Source organism: Dermacentor silvarum, chromosome 10 (assembly GCF_013339745.2).
Source record: "Dermacentor silvarum isolate Dsil-2018 chromosome 10, BIME_Dsil_1.4, whole genome shotgun sequence".
NCBI classification, from domain to species: Eukaryota; Metazoa; Arthropoda; class Arachnida; order Ixodida; family Ixodidae; genus Dermacentor; species Dermacentor silvarum.
This window is the reverse complement of record NC_051163.1, coordinates 33,908,679-33,927,030: the sequence shown is the minus strand read 5'-3', so window position 1 is coordinate 33,927,030 and position 18,352 is coordinate 33,908,679. Positions and strand designations below refer to the sequence as shown.

The 18,352-nt window shown below is 46.8% G+C and overlaps 1 protein-coding gene across 2 annotated transcripts in view; it reads right to left on the bottom strand.

Moving 5' to 3' along the window:
* The window catches only part of LOC119430971 (serine/arginine repetitive matrix protein 1), a 148,809-nt gene that overhangs the window by 23,758 nt on the left and 106,699 nt on the right, over positions 1–18,352 (bottom strand). For both annotated transcript variants that reach the window (XM_049657776.1, XM_037698438.2), the window contains one exon: positions 15,825–15,965. The gene's annotated coding sequence lies outside the window, so the exon portion shown is untranslated. The remainder of the gene's footprint in view (positions 1–15,824; positions 15,966–18,352) is intronic.

The window sequence follows — 18,352 nt, the reverse complement described above, 5'->3', positions numbered from 1 at the left end:
AACCGGGGCCCCGCTCGATAGTTCGCTCTCGCCGCCATTTTCTCCAGAGCCCAGCTGCTCTCAATAAACGTCGTCAGCCCCCCTTTGAAGGCGCGTGGCAAAGTGGTGGAGGTGCTGGGTACTTCTCACTCATGCCGTAGACTCCTCCTGGGAGCGGAAGCACAAGCCCTGTGTTAGTCGATACTCCCGTCCATCGGACCAGCCGAAGGATCCGGGGACTGCCTCCAGAAGACACCGCAACGCTTCGGACTTCCCCAACCGGTATGAAACGTGCAATGACGAACCGGTACACACTTCAGAATCCACTGGTGCCGAAGTCGTTCCATGGCGACGTCTTCGAAGACGTCGAAGACTGGATGACCGACTTCGAGCGCGTCGCCGAATGCAACGGATGGGACGACCAACGTCGCGTCGTGGTGACTCCGTGAACTCCGCCGCTGCGTTTGTAGACAAGTGTCCACCTTTGGATTGCCAGCATAAACAGAAAACACTTGACGACATCAGCTTCGTCGCGTGTATGTTCCGAAGATTTTGTTCCCAGTGAGCACACGGCCTCGAACTCGGCATTCATGGTCAAACTATGATAGGAACGGAAGGTACGTATTCGAGTCGAACTATTACGAATGGACGATGTCACATATTTCTTCGTGCACGCACATTACAGCTATTCTGTTAAATGTGTTCTAAGATCATAATCCTTGGCAACCAACGTTCCTGTAGAAGTTGACCGAGGACTTATTATGAAAAACAGTACGTGCCGACGAAGAAAGTGAAGGTGTATTATTTTTCATTCTGTGCACCCAATGCACTGGACACAAGCATTTTTTTAATTTCGCCGCCATCGAAATTCGGCCGCCGCAGCCAGGATTTGATCCCGCGACCTCGTGCAACACCACAGCCCACCGCCGAGGGTCTGATATGTAAACAGAGTTCAAGGCTGGATATACAATAATAACACTTTACACGTAGGTTACGCATCCACAATGTTCAGACTTGACTCGCCTCCTATTGCGATCGCGGGCAGAGCTATGGCAGCTAGCGCCGTCTATAGGCCGGTCGCCGTTCGATATGGCGGCTGTTTCGAAGCTCGAAGCTGAGTAACGAGACGCGAAGAAGTTTCCCAATCGTAAAAATAGAAAAAAAAAACACTTGAGACCTCTCTAGAAAACGCGAGAACTTGCCACTCGTCGCCGACTGCGCGTTCGCCACGCACCCTCCAACGCGATCTCACATACCAGCATGGCGTCGTACGATACACGGCGCTGTGATCGCAAAATGGCGGCGCCCTCAACAATACGGTCTATACGTGGTCTATACATTGCTATTGCGACCATTATTCTCCTTTCCCACACTGCTGACCGGTGTTCAGGTGGACAGCGGCGCGCTGGACAGTTACGGTGCGGTCAGCAGACTTTGGCAAACTCTGCAAACTAATCAATCTCTCTCTCTCTCTCTCTCGCACCAAGAAACGTTTCGCCTCGCGTATTGGCGCTGAGCCGTGCTCCCTCAAGGGCTGCAGAAGATAGCGCCAACCTTTCCCTTTCCCTCAAGAACCACTTATCATCATCGCGTATTTGCGCTTGACTTTGCGGAGAAGTGTGTAGTTCCTCGTGCGTTGTCAAGTCGAAGCTGCCGCTGAGGCCTACCGCTCCGGTGTGCGCCAGAAGTTTCATTAACTGATAATTTTCAATTTTCAATTTATGCGTTTTATTCTATTTTTCTTCGGATGCTTGGTTAAAAGGCTCAAGGGAATGGAAAATATGTTTGAGTTAGCTTAAAGCGCATTGCGATTTAAAGATGGCTGAAGCGTGACTACAATAAAATCGCGCAGGCAGCCAGAGCAATTACGAAGGCCACAGGAAATAAAACAAATGCGCATCAGCGTAGAGGGCTTTGTTAGTTTACCTATTTGAGATCGTTGTTACTACGCTAGTCGTCTATTCGCTTTTCTTCTATGAGCTTGCTTTGGTGAATTATGCAGCGATGTAACACATTTTGCATGTTTGCACCGGAGAACTACGCAGCGCGTCTAGCATTTGTGTATCCCATACCGAAGCAAGTTAGAAGGAAATAGAACACAAGGGACTGTCCTGTTTACGTTACAATACGGTGTATTAGTTGAATAAGCTTCCTCCTGCTTCCTCTGATGTGCAGCGCAGGAACACACGGAGGGAAACGAAGACGTAAACTTCCCTTTGCGTAGCCGTTGTTACGAGGAAGCACTCCGATTACCAGAAGATTTCGGCGTTCCAGGCCCTACATAGCATGATTATATGGTCTCACCTATACGCCTAGTGCAACGCCTACAGAGGTGCCAGTGATGGCCACCTAGCGGGCGCACCTAGCGCAGCAGACGACACGCCGGGATGACGTCACGGCGCGTGCGCAGTAGCGCGCAGCTGGTGGTTGCTCGGCGGAGCCGTGTCTGCGTCGGGCGAAGCGAGCGCGCACCTGCGCGGCGGTTACTTGGCAACGCGAGGTGACGTCATCGCTACTGCTTCGGCGCATGCGCGGCTAGGCAACGCGGGCGGCGTCGGCAGCAGCTCTGCGCGTTGCCTCGTTGGTGCTGCTACAATTTCTTTCTCTATCTCGCTCTCATTTTCTCTTACCCTCTCCCGAGCATTGCGCGCGCCGCCCGCATGCTCTCCTTCCCTCTCCTTAACGTCCCATGTCAAGACAACATGTGCACGCCACGGAGAGGAAGGAGGCGAGGCACACGATCCTCCGCAAGGTGGTTGCTAGGCAACGCAGTGACGTCACAGCTCGGCGAGGTTTTGCGGCAGTAGGCGGCACTTTTTACGGTTAGCTAGAACAGCTTCGCTGTTAAAAGACTCGGGCTTCCGTGTGAGAGCGGACATGTGCACGACGTTACCGGAGTTTGGAACAACGCAGTCCGCACACGTGACAGTTGCTTCCCGCAGACAAGCGCAACGAAGCCCAGTTATTCGAAGTGGAGCTCGTGTTAAGTAGCCGCTTCGTTCTGTTGACTGATACGATGTCTCGATCGTTTTTTTTTAATTATATCGTTGCCATAATACTGTCTCTGTACCTCAATAAAGGTGTCGAGTTATATTAATAACAGGTGCAGACTTGTATCTCAAGGGAATCCACACGCCGCGATGCCTGCATATATTGTAGTGATCTTGCAACCAATAAATACACGTGACATCGCCGTATAACAGCCGTCAAAGTCGCCTGAAGAAGAAGAAATGCGAATTTGTTAATGGAAATGCGCACACTATAGTCAAAGAAGTTGCCAAGCACAGGGGTGAACAAAAGTGTGCTTAGCTCTGCACCACCGATGCGAGTCCGCTGCGCACGTCGACAAACTGCCCTTTCCGCTAAAGTTCTCGCAGTTTGAAGTTCCCTTGGTGACCTGATTAGGAACGCACAAAGCAAAACTGTTTGCAAATTTTGAGTTGTTCTGTTTCCGAATGTTACGAAAGAAATAAGCCAAACTACGTATTTAAGCGTGGAGCAGCACCTGTCAAGGTAAACGGGTGCTAATGGTGAGGCCAGGTTTAGTCGTTTGTAGCGTAGGAATCGCAATCCAACGCCGCCAAAGATAACAAAGTATTCAAATGAGTACAAAATGCACACGCAAAAAGGCGCTCAGCTGTGTAACAACCCAGGCATCCTGCGTCGTAAGTTTGCTCAAACAGCATCAATATATAATAATTTCACAGACGTGACGCGAACTCTTTCAGCGAAAATCGACCAACAATACCATCTAGTGTTCCTGCTATGCAGCTGTATATATACTATACAGTAGTGCGTATAAAGTGGTCTGAGCTGAACGGACAGTACACACTTCAAGCAATTCAAAAGCATTCCATGTCCCGTGAATCAGAAAAGCCGGCGTTGTCCGCAACGAGTGGCAGCAAAGATCATCATCAGCGTCTTGTATATTTGTATGTCAAGATTGAAGTTAGTAGAAATTAGAGTAAGGTGAACTAAAGTGGAGTAAAACGATGTGGTTTAAGGTGGATTGAGGCGGAAGGAAGGGTAATATCATCAGCAATTTCGATGACATAGTAAAAGCAGCGGAAGAATTCTATACTGACCTGTACAGTGCCAAGAGGAGCCAAGCCTACTTTCATTCAAAGCAGTGACGAACAGGATACAGAGGCTCCTTCTATAACTAGCGAGGAAGTTAGAATGGCCTTGCAAGACATGACCAGGGAGAAAGCTGCTGGAGAAGATGGAATAACAGTCGATTTAATCAAAGATGGAGGAGATTTCATGCTGGAAAAGCTTGCGGCTCTTTAGACGCAATGCCTCACGACTTAAAGCGTACCAGAGAGCTGGAAGAACGCCAACATTATACTCATCCACAAAACGGGAAATGGTAAAGAATTGAAGAATTATAGACCCATTAGCTTGCTTTAAGTATTGTACAAGTTATTCACCAAGATAATTTCTAATAGAATCAGGGCAATTTTTGACTTCAGCCAACCAAGAGAACACGCTGACTTCAGGAAGGGATATTCTACGAAGGATCATATCCATGTCATCAATCAGGTAATAGAGAAATGAGCAGAGTACAATCAACCTCTCTATATGGCTGTTATAGATTATGAAAAGGCATTTGATTCAGTAGAGATACCAGCAGTCATAGAGGTATTGCGTAACCAAGGAGTACAGGAGGAATATCTCGAAAATATCTACAAGGATTCCACAGCTACCTTGGTTCTGCACAAGAAAAGTAGAAAGTTACCTATCCAGAAAGGGGTCAGGCAAGGAGACACAATCTCTCCAATGCTATTCACTGCATGCTTAGAAGAAGTATTCAAGCTATTAGACTGGGAAGACTTAGGAGTGAGGATCAACGGCGAATATCTCAGCAACCTTCGGTATGCAGATGATGTCCTTTCAGCAACAATGGAGACGAATTACAACAAATGATTGAGGACCTTAATCGAGAAAGTGTAAGAATTGGGTTGAAGATGAATATGCAGAAGACAAAGATAATGTTCAATAGCCTGGCAAGGGAACAAGACTTCAAGATCGCCAGTCAGCCTCTAGAGTCTGTAAAGGAGTACGCTTATCTAGGTCAATTACTCACAGGGGACCTTGACCATGAGAAAGAAATTTACAGAAGAATAAAATTGGGTTGGAGTGCGTACGGCAGGCATTGCCAAATCCTGACTGAGAGCTTACCACTGTCGTTGAAAAGAAAAGTGTACAATCATTGCATTCTACCGGTGCTAACATATGGGGCAGAAACTTGGAGGTTAACAAAGAAGCTCGAGAACAAGTTAAGGGCCGCACAAAGAGCGATGGAACGAAAAATGTTAGGACTAACGTTATGAGGCAGGAAGAGAGTGGTGTGGATCAGAGAACAAACGGGGATAGCCGATGTTCTAGTTGACATTAAGCGGAAGAAATGGAGTTGGGCAGGCCATGTAAAGCGTAGGATGGATAACCGGTGGACCATTAGGGTTACAGAATGGATACCAAGAGAAGGGAAGCGCAGTCGAGGACGGCAGAAAACCAGGTGGGATGATGAACTTAAGAAATTCGCAGGCGCAAGTTGGAGTACGCTAGCGCAAGACAGGGGTAATTGGAGATCGCAGGGAGAGGCCTTCGTCCTGCAGCGGTCATAAATATAGGCTGATGATGATGATGATGATGATGATGATGATGATGATGATGATGATGATGATGATGATGATTTCTTGACAATACTTGTTGACAATTGAAATACGAAAAAAAATAAGAAAACTCGAACACCGTTTTAAACTCGGTAAGTCAGCAATAAATTACGATATCAGAGTTACGTAAGCTGCTCCAATTACGACAACTAAAGGGGACACCAATTGTTGTATTATACACCACTATAAAAATTGGCAAAGCTTGTAAATAGGAATATCCCAAGACCGAGACAGCTTGGCAAGTAGTTGTGGTAACATAATTTTAAAACGCATAATTATAACTATAAACACGTAACATAATTTTCGCTGTCTGCGTCCCTGGTGCTGTTCTGTAATTATAATTAGCTCCTACTGCAATGCGAGAACACCCGCGCAAGCATCACAGCGACACAACCAGTAGCAGCGGACGAAGACCCAAACCTCCTCGCTAAAACGTGGGAGGCTGTGATCTCCAAGCCGGACCTGGTCGACCAGCGCGAACTCGTAGCCCGGGCCCGGAGGGCGATCCAAGCCAGAGGGTTCCTGGAATAAGGGACCCTCCCACGTCGACTGACAAGTCACTGCTTCAAATAAAGGTTTATTCATTCATTCATTCATTCATTCATTCGCAAGACCCTCGTAAAGACCAACAATTTCGAAGAAGCCGCAAGTTCATATATCGAATTCGGAGTCTACGGAACTGTGACATGTGCTTTTAGTGCAGAGTAACCAATATGTAAACGTCAAAATTCCATTTTTTTGTCACTTACCAAATTTCTGCAATTAAAAAAATTCAGATCCTAAATTAAAAATCTGCTGCCAACTTTCCGAGAAGTTGCCCTTTTTCTCCCACATGCAAGGGATTTCATTTAAAGCGATCGCTTTAAGAGGGCCTCGTCCCGTTAACATGCATTTGAATAGAGAAATCAGAATTGGGTCCGAGCTAAAAAGAGAGAGAGAGAGAGAGACGGAAGAAAGGGGAAAGGCAGGGAGGTTCACCAGATGGGAAGATCCGGTTTGCTACCCTACGCTGGGGAGAGAGGGGAGGGGGAGGTAAAGTGACAGGAAAGTAGAGATAGAGAAAGAAAGGAGCACAGACACACACAATCACAGTCGGTCACTGTCACCGCACAGCACACTAGAACTTGCAGCACTATAAACATCTGTACAGCCGCTTGTCCAAGTAAAGCTCCCCCTTAAAGTGTACACGTGAACGCTCCCATAGCGCTGTCTTATAACCCAGAACGAATTTTGAAGGCGCTCTTGTAGTAACTTATGCAGCTCAAAGCCTCAACTCATCGTTAAACGGCGCATTATACGCCGGGCATTGCGGTGCTTTGCAGCAGCCGTCAAGTACCCCACTAACATGTGGCGTGCCTCGCTAGGAAAGGACCTGCCCGTGTGACCACTACTGCCGAGAACGCATAAAGTTTGCACGAAGCGGTTCTTTTCCGTGCGAACTTGAAGAGAAGTCGTGCCGCGGCCGTTTTTCGCGCCGTATATATTTATTATTTTCCTTTCTTTTTTTTTTAATGCGAAATGGTTTTAGCTCCCGTTGCCGGCGACCTTCAAGTGACCTTGAGCCACAAACCAGAGCCGTTATCCGGGCACTCAAACGAGAACATCCGGGCATCGTTGCGAGAACAAAACGATATCATCCGAGCAACCGATCAAAAGTTTAGAAAATGCGGCCTCTGGCCCCCAACCCTTTGTACAGACTTTACAAACAAGTTACAAAAAATATTGCTTCCAAGTTCTTCGTAATGTCTGTTCACAATATCACCTCAAGCTGTAACTTCTAGTACGTTTTCTTTCTTTTTTTCTTTTTATACCGAAATGCGTTCCGAGATAGAAACCAGAGGCCACATTTTAAAAGCGAAGCTTGCTTCGGTAGACAAAAGTTACACCTGAAGAAACTGGGGAGACAGTAAATTGTTATACGTGCAGTCGGGTGCAAAAGTCTAGAGACCACGGAATCTGAAGTTTCCTCTAGCTCAGCCATGCGACATGGAATTGTCTGCGTGTATTACATTGTTGGAACAGGCGTACGCAGGCTGTATATACCACGTGATTTGATCTCACATGCCTATTACTGACGTACTAAAGCGCCAAACAGACGACGCAAGAAGAGACACGGACGACCGCTCGTCCGTGTATCTTATTGTGTCGTCTGTTTGGCGCTTTAGTACTTCAGTACTAACATGCACTAACTAGTCCAACAAAAAGTTCTACATGCCAGTACCGGCTGCGAACAAAACTAAAACCTTTTTTTCCCCGCGACATCTGTGGTCTCTGGACTGTTGCTTGCGACTGTACAAGTATATAGGGCAGGTTGCAGCGAGCACATAACAATGGCAGTCGCGTAAAAAAAATGTGATTTTTTTTAGGTTACTAGAAAACGGTAATACTGTCTGACTTTAGGAGTTATGTCCCTAGATCAAGGGTTTTCCGCTAAGTGTTTCACTCGCATTATTTCGAACACGTGAACTTTTCTGAAAAAAAAAAAAACCTTAAGTGTCGTTATGAAAGCAGAGCTCCCACTCGTGAGCAAAAAAGGAACTGAAATGAAATTTATTTTCGTCTTCGGCAAAGTGTCTCGCCGATCGACGTCACGTGACTGCCTTTTTTCACAAAGCCGGTCCACCAATCGAATCGTAGGTCAGAAGCTGTTTTGAGGCCCTTAAACCGAGTTAATAACATTTTTTATGCAAGTTTTTCCCCTTCTGTTGTTCTCCACATATTGACTTAAGTACTGTGGTCTCAGTAGCGAGTCAACGTAACATTCGATAGTGCTTGATGCGCTGTATCTTTGAACTTTACTAGCGATCTCGTGCGCCAGTATTTAGCAACCCTAACATGGCTTCTAATGGCATAAACAGTATAGCAAACGAAAATAAACAGAAGGTAGGGAGGATAATTTATTTCTGTTGAGCTTCTTTCTGTTGAGATCGTGGTTTTGGCACGTAAAACGTCACAATTTGAATTACGGGGGAACCTAGGTAAGGAAAAGCAGATGTGCCGCCCGGAGGTAACGGTCCTCCGGTCTGCTACTCTGCTTGGAGGGAAAGAGAAAAGGAGAATGTGAGGAGTGTCGTTAAACATAGGCAGAAGGATGCGACTATATATATAGTCGCATCCTTCTGCCTATGCTCAACATTATAATTTCTCTTTTAATATACAAAAATTCTCAAAGGGCCTTCATGGCTCGCTCTGTTGATATGATGTCCAGCGAAGGGCTCAGTAACACTTTTTCGCTCAACGGCCTCCAGCGTTATAAACACACACCATGCGCAGAGTGCTTCGTGGTATCGTTCTGTATCTCCTCCGTTTCTTGTGCTGTTTACCATCACAAGCCGTGCTGGATTAACTGACCCAGCATCGCAGGCTTCTTCAACGGCACCAAAACATGCTTCACAAACCTTTCATCTACATTGTTTATTCTCCCTTCCGTTGCCCTCTTGTTGTAGCCGTGTCGTTCAAGTGCAGCCGTATAGTCCACTGGCCACATACACACAAAAAAGGAGGAAAAAGAAAAACCAAGCGCACCTTGTCGATACAAGACCGCAAACAGCCGTTCCCGCGAGGTCGTTCGGGCCGTTCCGTACGTATACAAGTTATTGCTGTTCGCAGCAAACCATTCGGCACACGCGAAACGACAGCCTGCGGCCTTATACGCCGTTGTACACAAGCGCCCTCTCGCGGCGAGTCTGAAGAGACAAGCGCGGTAACGACCGTTGGCATGGCGTGACAGCAAGCCGTTTGTTCGCGCGGTGCCTAAACGTTTCCCGAACGTTTACGTGTCAGGCTTGCTGGCGTTCAGAAACCGGCTCGTTTCCTTAAGGGGCGCGTCGTGTCGGCTAATTCGAGGCGATCGCTTTGGTGTAGTTTGGTGTGCCGCCGTTAAGTGAATAAAGCGGGCCCCGACACAAACGACCGACGACGGGAAATTGGCGCGTGTTGCATATTTGATACTCTGGTCGACAGGCATTGCTGGCGGTGCGCTTACGGAATGCCTGCGTGCTTCCTTTAACGTATACCGTCATACATGTGTCGACGTCTTCACGAGGCAGAGGTTCGCAGGAAGATGGAAAATTCCAAGCGATTAACGGTGGTTGAACGAGGGGTGTGACTGGAGTCAACGGGGAAGTCGGCAGTCAAAGATATCGCTTCCGAATACCACCTCGATCATTGCCATCTTCCGCAGTATCATAAATTCAGGAATTCAACAGGCATCCAGCCTAATCACGGCCCCGACTACGGTCAAGGGCAATGATGGCTTGTAGGCTTTTCTGCAGCAAGGGTCAGCTTTGGCGATGGAGCGCCGTGACTAATTTAAATGCTCTGCGTTGATACCATGAATTCACGAATTAATGACGTCATGGCGAGCTGCTGCGGGAACTTGAATAAGCACCAGCATTGCTTTCTTGAGTATTTTCTGGTTCACCAAGTGTTCTTTCACGGTAAGTGTTGGTTTCATGGTACTGTAGATTTATAATGTGCTAATGCAGCTTAAGTTAACTTTCTCTTTAGTGTCATTTTGTACCCATCAATCGCTGCATTGATTTTTGTTTTCCGCGTGTGCACTAATGGCCGCGGGGCCATCGCGTCAGCTTGATGTGACGTATAGGCAAATTGGTTCCATACCTATGAGAGAACTGTTTCAGAATGCATATACAAACGACCATTCCAGACAATTTCCCTTCGTTTTGCAAACACTTTATCTGCCTCGTTTGTATATCTCAACTTGTGTTTCCATGAAATATTGTTATTTCTTCAGGTCGACGACTTCTCTCTCCCTCTCTCTTTTAAAATAATATGCATGAAAGCTTCGTCAGTTACTTTATTGTTGTGCTGAAGCAAATTCTTACTTTCAAGTTCAGCTTTCCTAATCTATGTAATCGGTTTCTAGCGTTTATTAGCAAATCGTTTTCCAGTGTGTAATTTACACGGCGTGCGTCTGTGCACCGAATTATTGGTTAATTTGATTAAGCTGTGACTTTTTTTCTTCCTTTTTTTTCCCTTACGATTCGTTTCTTTCGTGGCATGTTGTTTAAGCCCGTGTCACCATCTACAGGAGGAATCAACGCGTGCACAGGACTTTGTAAGTTGTTCGCGCTACTTTTTATTGCGATAGCAATTATATGGACACTTCAACCGGATTTCTGCCGTCGGCGTCGCCGTCGCCGTTGCCGTCGCCGTCGCCGTGAGGTTCCGTATAGATAAAATTTTCGCCGCGCGACGTATGCCCCAGCGGAAGCGTGCGGGGACGCGCGCTATCACGGAGAGCGAACGCACTCAATCTCCCACGCGCAAGCAAGGAAGCGGAAAGCCAGCGCCGGAGGGAGCGAGTGGGGGGGGGGGGGGGGGGGCGCACTTCTACGCTGCCAACAACCGCGCTCGTCGTTCGTTCGACCGCACCGTCTCTTTATCTCCACACGGCTCTGACCTTTATTCGCCGCTCAGTTTCCGTTGAAGCGATAGACCGCACGTACCTTCGCCCGCTGCCAGCGTTTTGACAGTCGTTGGCTGCAGTCATTCAGTGTGATCTATTCATGTTTGTTTGTGCGTGCTCACAGCACGCTTGTTCATTCAGTTAGTAATAGTCGGGCCACATTTTCCAACGCACGCTACACATGCAATGCTGCCCAGATCCGCAGTGCAGCACTACAGGTGTGTCCCTTCGCACGCGCTGCCCACGGTAAGCGCTTCTCATCAACACCACCGTTTCACACGCGCCTTCTCGTGGTCATCGAGTCTCTCTTCATGTCGGTCTACTTACGCCGCAGCACACCTGTTTACTTAATCAGCTCATGTTTACTACAATTCATATTGCTACCAAGGCCGCCCACCTTACTTCGTATGACATTGCTGTGTTGCTATCGCATTCATTGCTTCGCCCTTAGGGCGAAACTGCGACATTTTTTTCTCGATCTCATTTCATATGCACATGTTTATGGAAACAAGTAAACAAACGAACCAGCCAATATCATAGAAACAGGCTTTCAGAGTGGCACTTTACCCCGGGGGTTCCGAGGACTCCACATATGCCCATTCGAGCGAACGTCTCCGTCACCTTTTCCTCTGCTTAGTTGCGTTGTTTACGTGGGATCCATATAGGGGCCGATCGAAACCGGGAAGCCCGACAGGTGCTAACGTGTTTTCGATGTTTTTGGCGCCGCCCAAAAAATAAAGAAACGTTTCGCCAGAGTGAGCACTCACTGGTGCGACGTGCCTGCACGTCAACGCTCGTTCTTGATCGGATTGGCTATACGTCGGTGTGCCGACGTTGCGTTGGTTTGCGAGGTTCGTTGATATCGGCTTTGGTGTTGAAGACTGTTGGCGCGTTTTGTTTTTCCTCTTCCGTATTGCGGCTGTTGATGGTGTTGACGCCGCAGTGCTCAAGGTCCCGACGTCATGGTACGTGTTTTCTTAACTTGGCGCTTTTTTTTTCTTTTTTTTTTTTTTCGTGTCCGCTTGTAGTGGTAAAGAGTCTCCGGTTCACGTAGTTGTTTTTAGGTATACGGTAAGACATTTCTTTCGCTTATACACCTTTTCCGAGATAAGCATGTTTTGCCGGCGCTGGGATTCACTGCGAGCACGTCATGTAACGGATATCGCATACACGTGCAAATAAATAAATAAGACACACCCACCCCCAACTGCACGTGCATGTAGTCACACTGTGTAGTTAAGCGACTGCAAAGAAATAAAGAAACAGAATAATTGAGTTCGGTAAGTTCGCACGATACGCCGGCTTGGAAGCGAATTTCGAAACTAACCGCAGTTTTACAATAAGCACCTACAAACTCGCAGCAAAATGGGCTGTTGTGGCGTTAACTGTTTAACAAGACGGTTTTTTTTTTGTTTTGTTTTTTAAGCAGTGTAGGGCAGATTTAATTCTGACACCAACACGGAAATCGCGAAACCAGTCGCTGCATAAGAATGCGTTCCCATTGGGTATGCCTTCCGATCCCACCGACTCCGATACCTAAATTGCACTACGTGCCATTAAGTGATTAGTTGAAGGCTGATTAGCGATATTTTATTCATTAGTTGATTATCCATTCGACCTGAATATCCCTCGTCGATTATCCGTATTCATCATCATCATCATCAGCCTATTTTATGTCCACTGGAGGACGATGACCTCTCCCTGCGATCTCCAATTACCCCTGTCTTGCGCTAGCGTATTCCAACTTGCGCCTGCAAATTTCCTAAGTTCATCACCCCACCTGGTTTTCTGCCGTCCTCGACTGCGCTTCCCTTCTCTTGGTATCTATTCTGTAACCCTAATGGTCCACCGGTTATCCATCCTACGCATTACATGGCCTGCCCAGCTCCATTTCTTCCACTTAATGTCAACTAGAATATCGGCTTTCCCCGTTTGTTCTCTGATCCACACCGCTCTCTTCCTGTCTCTTAACGTTAGTCCTAAGATTTTTCGTTCCAACGCTCTTATCCGTATTAATTAGTCGATAATCGGTATCCGCATTTCAGTGACATGAATACGTTTTTGCTTTCTCGTGCAAGTCCACCTCTAAGATCGATGCACCTCAAGAAGCAGAAACAGAATCGTTTAATTAATAGACTCTTGTAGAACTGTGCCGACGACCTGAAGCATTTTTTTTCTTTTTTAATTCTCTAAACCTTGCAACATTGTTAACAATGCATGCAAGTTCGTCGTCCAATATCGACCTCGATAGTCGAACCTCGATATAACGAAGTTGTACTTGCAGCGAAAAACTTCGTTATATCGCGAATTTCGCTAACTCGAGGTTTCGTTAATTCAATGGAACTAAGATCGGGAAATAAAATTAGTTCGTTGCATCGCGAATTTCGTTAAATTCAGGTTCGTTATATCGAGGTTTGACTGTGTATAGCTTCACTCGCAACCGGCTGCGGTAGCTTGGCGACTGTGGCGTTGAGCTGGCGAGGTCGCGGGTTCGTTTCCTGCGGCGGCGGCCACGTTCTGATGGCGGTGAAACGAAAACATGCTCGTACACTGTAAACGGAAATAACTCTCAGGTGGGAGTATAATGCTTGTCCGCTAGCGACCCCCCGGTTGGGAGTTTATTATGCTCCGAATGATCGGAGTATGATTTTTACTCCGTGCGGGCGGAATTTTTGCGTGGTGCCTTCGGAGTTTTTTTTTTCTGTAATTTTTTTTTTACTTCGAGCTGGACGGAGCTTTTTCGAGGTGCACCGGGAGTATAAAAAAAGACGCGTCAATTTGCGTGGAGAATTTTTATATAGAGGCTTCCGGTCAAATTCCGAAATATACGCACAAGAATAAGCCAAATTCTGCGAAACAAGTGAACCAAACCAGACAGACCTTCCTCGTCCTTGTGTCGTTTTAGCGCTATGAATCCCAGTTAAAATTACAATGACCCACCAACACGCCTAAACTTCTTCCCTGCAGACCAAGCAATACATAAACATTTGAGAAACAACCGACGAAGAGCTGTGAAAGACATCCAACGCACACTCGACACACAACAAGAAGCAACCCTGCCAGTATATATAGCCACGATAATGTGGGCCTCGAAACGGCCTAGCGAGCAGCTGTAGTGTTTTCAGAATTACGACTCACAGGCTCGCACATATGAGATGGGCCTCTCTGAAAATAACATGAAACCTAAATCCATACGGAACTGTTAACTTAGAATATTGAAAAAACAACGTTCATGGCATAATTTTTCAAAATTAGAATGCCATTCCGTGAGCGCTGAAGCGACTTCGCACACTGCCGGCGTCCGCGGCCAAAAAGTAGTGCGTTAGTTACAGTACGCAAGAAAAATGTACGTGCGAGTGCTTCATGACAAAATTAGCTTCGTGCGAAAGAATTGTGGCGGAACAACTGTTTATTACATGTGAGCATGACCCGTAGCAGCCTACGTAACACCGAAAATTGCGTAGTTATACATTTTTTACCGCACTACTTTCTCTGCGTCCAAGCAATGTCTCTCGGCTGTGAAACGGAGCCATATCGCTGATCTGGCAAACGAATCCTCACGCTCGGAGCCAGCAGGTATGCTCCTAATTCAGTAAATTGGATGGAGCATGATGTTAATGCAATATCCGAAGCAACGACGTGATTAAAACAGAACTGCGCGATAACAATTCAATTCACATCGCTCAGTAAGAAGCTTTATCACAGTACGTACTTACGTCCTACCGTATTTCTTGGGCGAGGATATCCGTACACAGATTCATAAAAGAGTTGCTTGCACCACGGTCTAATTTACTGGCAGCACAGCACCGTGACGAAGTCGGAATATGGCATTCATGCGCGGCTATCACGGACGTTGTCGCTCGATTAGTGGCTGCTGTTGCCATTGCTACGCTGCACTTTACACCGGACGTTGTCAGAATATACTCAAAAGGACATAAAAGTGGTATTGAACACACTGAGGAACACAAGTCAAGGTCACGCAACACGGAAGCACAGCCAGAAACTCGAGCCGACATCACGAGTCAACCGGCAGCTTCGTGGTCACAACTAAGCCTTTTTCCGCACTTGAAATCGTTGCTCTTGCATTCATCGTTGTCAGCAGAATGATCACAGCTAACGCACATGAAGATGAGATACAGTGAGCTTCAGGCACGCCTTTAACACTTTCTGCAATAAAGTATAGGAAAGAAAATCGGCGAAACGCTGGCACGGAACGACACTTCACAGATGTAAACAAACCGTCAGCCATGAGCACCGCCGACTCCGCCGAACGCGGCCGGTCGCTGGCGCGGCGCACAGCCTTATGGGAAGCACCACGTGACCAACCTGTTCCGGCAGTGGAGTTTTTTAAAACTCCCTGTGCGGAGTTCCCGGGGAGAACAAAATTTTGAAGGCGGAATAAAATCGCGTCATGTCCGCCCTTATCCTCCCACAGGTTGTGAGCGGAGTGAAACGAGGGAATGCCGTTGTATTCCTCCCATACATCGGAATAAATATTCAAGGATGGGAGTATATAGGGCACATCACCTTGTTAAAATTCCCATGTGGGGGTATTTTCGTTTACAGTGTATACTTTGATTTAGGTGCACGATGAATAACCGAAGGCGGTAATAAATAAATCCGGTGGCCGCGCACTACAAGCGTGTTCCATAATCAGATCGTGGTTTTGGAACGTAAAACTCGAGGATTTAATTATTCTTTTATGTAATACCATGGGTGGCAGAAGCTGCTTCACTCACCTGTAGGTTTAGACGTGGGTGAGGAGAGGCTGAGTTTGATTGGCTGAAGGGCGCGACGAGTGGGCTCCCTCGGCAGTCATAGCCGGCACCGGTTTCTTTCGCCTCCGACCAGCGCCGATGCCGTTGTGCTTGGTTTCATGCCTGCGAAGGCAAAGAGGAAAGAAAGCAAGAATGTGAACAACAGTGCAGGACAGCATTATGTTTTCAGCAATAGGTGAACAACAGCGCCCTCAGCCTGGAGTCGACGGTTCGAAAAGAGGCCATGTCTTCGTCAGCGTCCACTGACTTGTGACTAAGACAAGTGACAGGTGTGACAGAAGACCGAGACAATACGGCAAAGCTCGCTGAAGAGAGAAGCGAAGAAAATATCTGCGTTTGAATAGTTCGTCACACTTTTGATCACTACGAGTTCCCACCTACTTGCGACCACTATGCCTTTTTTTTTATTACTGTTCTCTCTCTTTTTCTCCCTCCCTCTCTCTCTCTCTCTCTCTCTCTCTCTCTGTCTTTGCCCTCTTTCCGACCCCTATATCCCCCACCCCAGCGCAGGATAGCAAACCGGAAATTCCTCCCTGTTTAAGTTCTCCATCTCTCTACAGAGAGAGACAAGGCAGGACATTCTGTCTAATCCTGTAATTTTTGTTTGACAATCCTTAGGGCTCATTCACAAAGGTCGACTTGCAAAGGTCGACTCGCCAAGCGACTGGTCCCAAATGATCGCTTTGTTGTGAAAGGCGACTGTTCTGGGCCAGTCGCTCGTTGCTCGATTTTTCAATCACGCGACTGCAGTTACAAAGCCGCTCGTCCAATCAGCGGCGCAGGAACAGGACGTCGGAACACGCTGAAGGTTATTTTACGGGGCGATGGCGGGTGTGTGCAGACGTGAACCGACGTGGACTACGTGAACGGCATCAATCGCGAGACATTGTGGCCTGGCGACGGACAGGTCGCGCTCGACAGTCGAGGTTGGTAGCGTGACCTCTGTCAATTACCGGTGTGAATGCACCGTTAGGGCTATTAAACTGCATCTATTATTTAGCCGGAAATGAACATGAACCAAGTATTTCCTCTACAAAAAAAAAAAATCCGTTTATCTAACTGGCGGAACTTACCGCTAAAGTCGACTCTCTGATAATCATAGCGTGGATAGTTGAGCATTTTCTCGAATACAGTTTTCTGTGCCTTCCTGAACACATTGTGACTTTTTCATGTGTTCTTGCACTTGAACTCTGTTCACGTTTTTATTACTGCTCGTATTAATTGAGGGATGTCTTGTGGTTCTACTAGATCTCCGAGGAGGACTGGCCGATGGTGCAACGTGAAAGCCACGCCAGTCACTCCAGCAAATATATATATATATATATATATATATATATATATATATATATATATGCACTGTATGCTAAATTTGCAACCATCACGTATGTTCAATATCAATGTTTACTGAAGGAATCGCTGAAAATTGAATCTACCACTTTCATTTACATATCGCACACATGAAACGCGTGTGGTGTCCTAACTTCAATCTGCAAGACGAAATGATTTCTTTAAACACTCGTTTGTATCTATTTCATCGCCGTTAACGATTTCGAAATTGGGGTCGATATTGCCTTTTTATTATTATTATTCTAGACGGAAAAGTGTCGTCAGCACCTGCTGCCTCTCACGTAACTTCAGCCGTACATACGCACTTGGCAAAATGATGAACAAAATCAGAAAGAATGCGAGTTAGCATACGAATACGATGAAAGACAACGATAGGGTCTCCACGAAGCTCGTTTCTTCGGGACAATGAGGCAATCACCCTGGTCTCTACATTCTCGGCCATCGGTTACGAGTTTCCTCTAAGCTCAATGAGTTATCATCTCGAGCAATTATTTCTCAACGCGGCCAGCTCACGTCACTACAGCGTCCACGACAAAGAGTTCAAGGAGAACAAAAGCACAGATTTCAAAAAAAAAAAAGTACTCTTCAGAGGAAAAGGGCGGCGCTATTTTGCATAACCTTGGCAGGTGATGGTGTGTTTCTTTCTTTTTTTCTTTCTTTCCTCTTCTTTCGTTTTACATATTCCTTTACCCACGGTTTCACTTTACTAGGAGCGCCTACCTTTTCACTTCTACTTTCTACACACAGAGAAGAAAAGCGAAATCGCTCTCTCTTTCTCCTTCTCTCTCTATCTCTCTCTCTACCGTGCAAACCTCCCATCCCCAAGCTTCTCTCTTTCTTTCTTCTTCTTTTTTAATCTTGAGGAAACGCCCGTCGAGCGGTTCTTGTTTCGAAAGGGCGATTCGTGAGCTGAGAGTTAGGAGGCTTATCTCGTCGCCAGCTCAGGTCCCGGTAAGGCTCGGCCCTACAGCGGTTCCTCAGAAATGTTGCCTCTTTTAGAAATTAGGAAATAAAGAATAACGAAAGACGTTACGAGGAAACGAAAAGAAACCCCCGCAGTCTCCGAAACGGGCGCAAGGGCAAAGAGGGCGAGGAAAAAAAAAGAAGATACGAAACAAAAGAATTCAGAAAGGAAGAGTTGT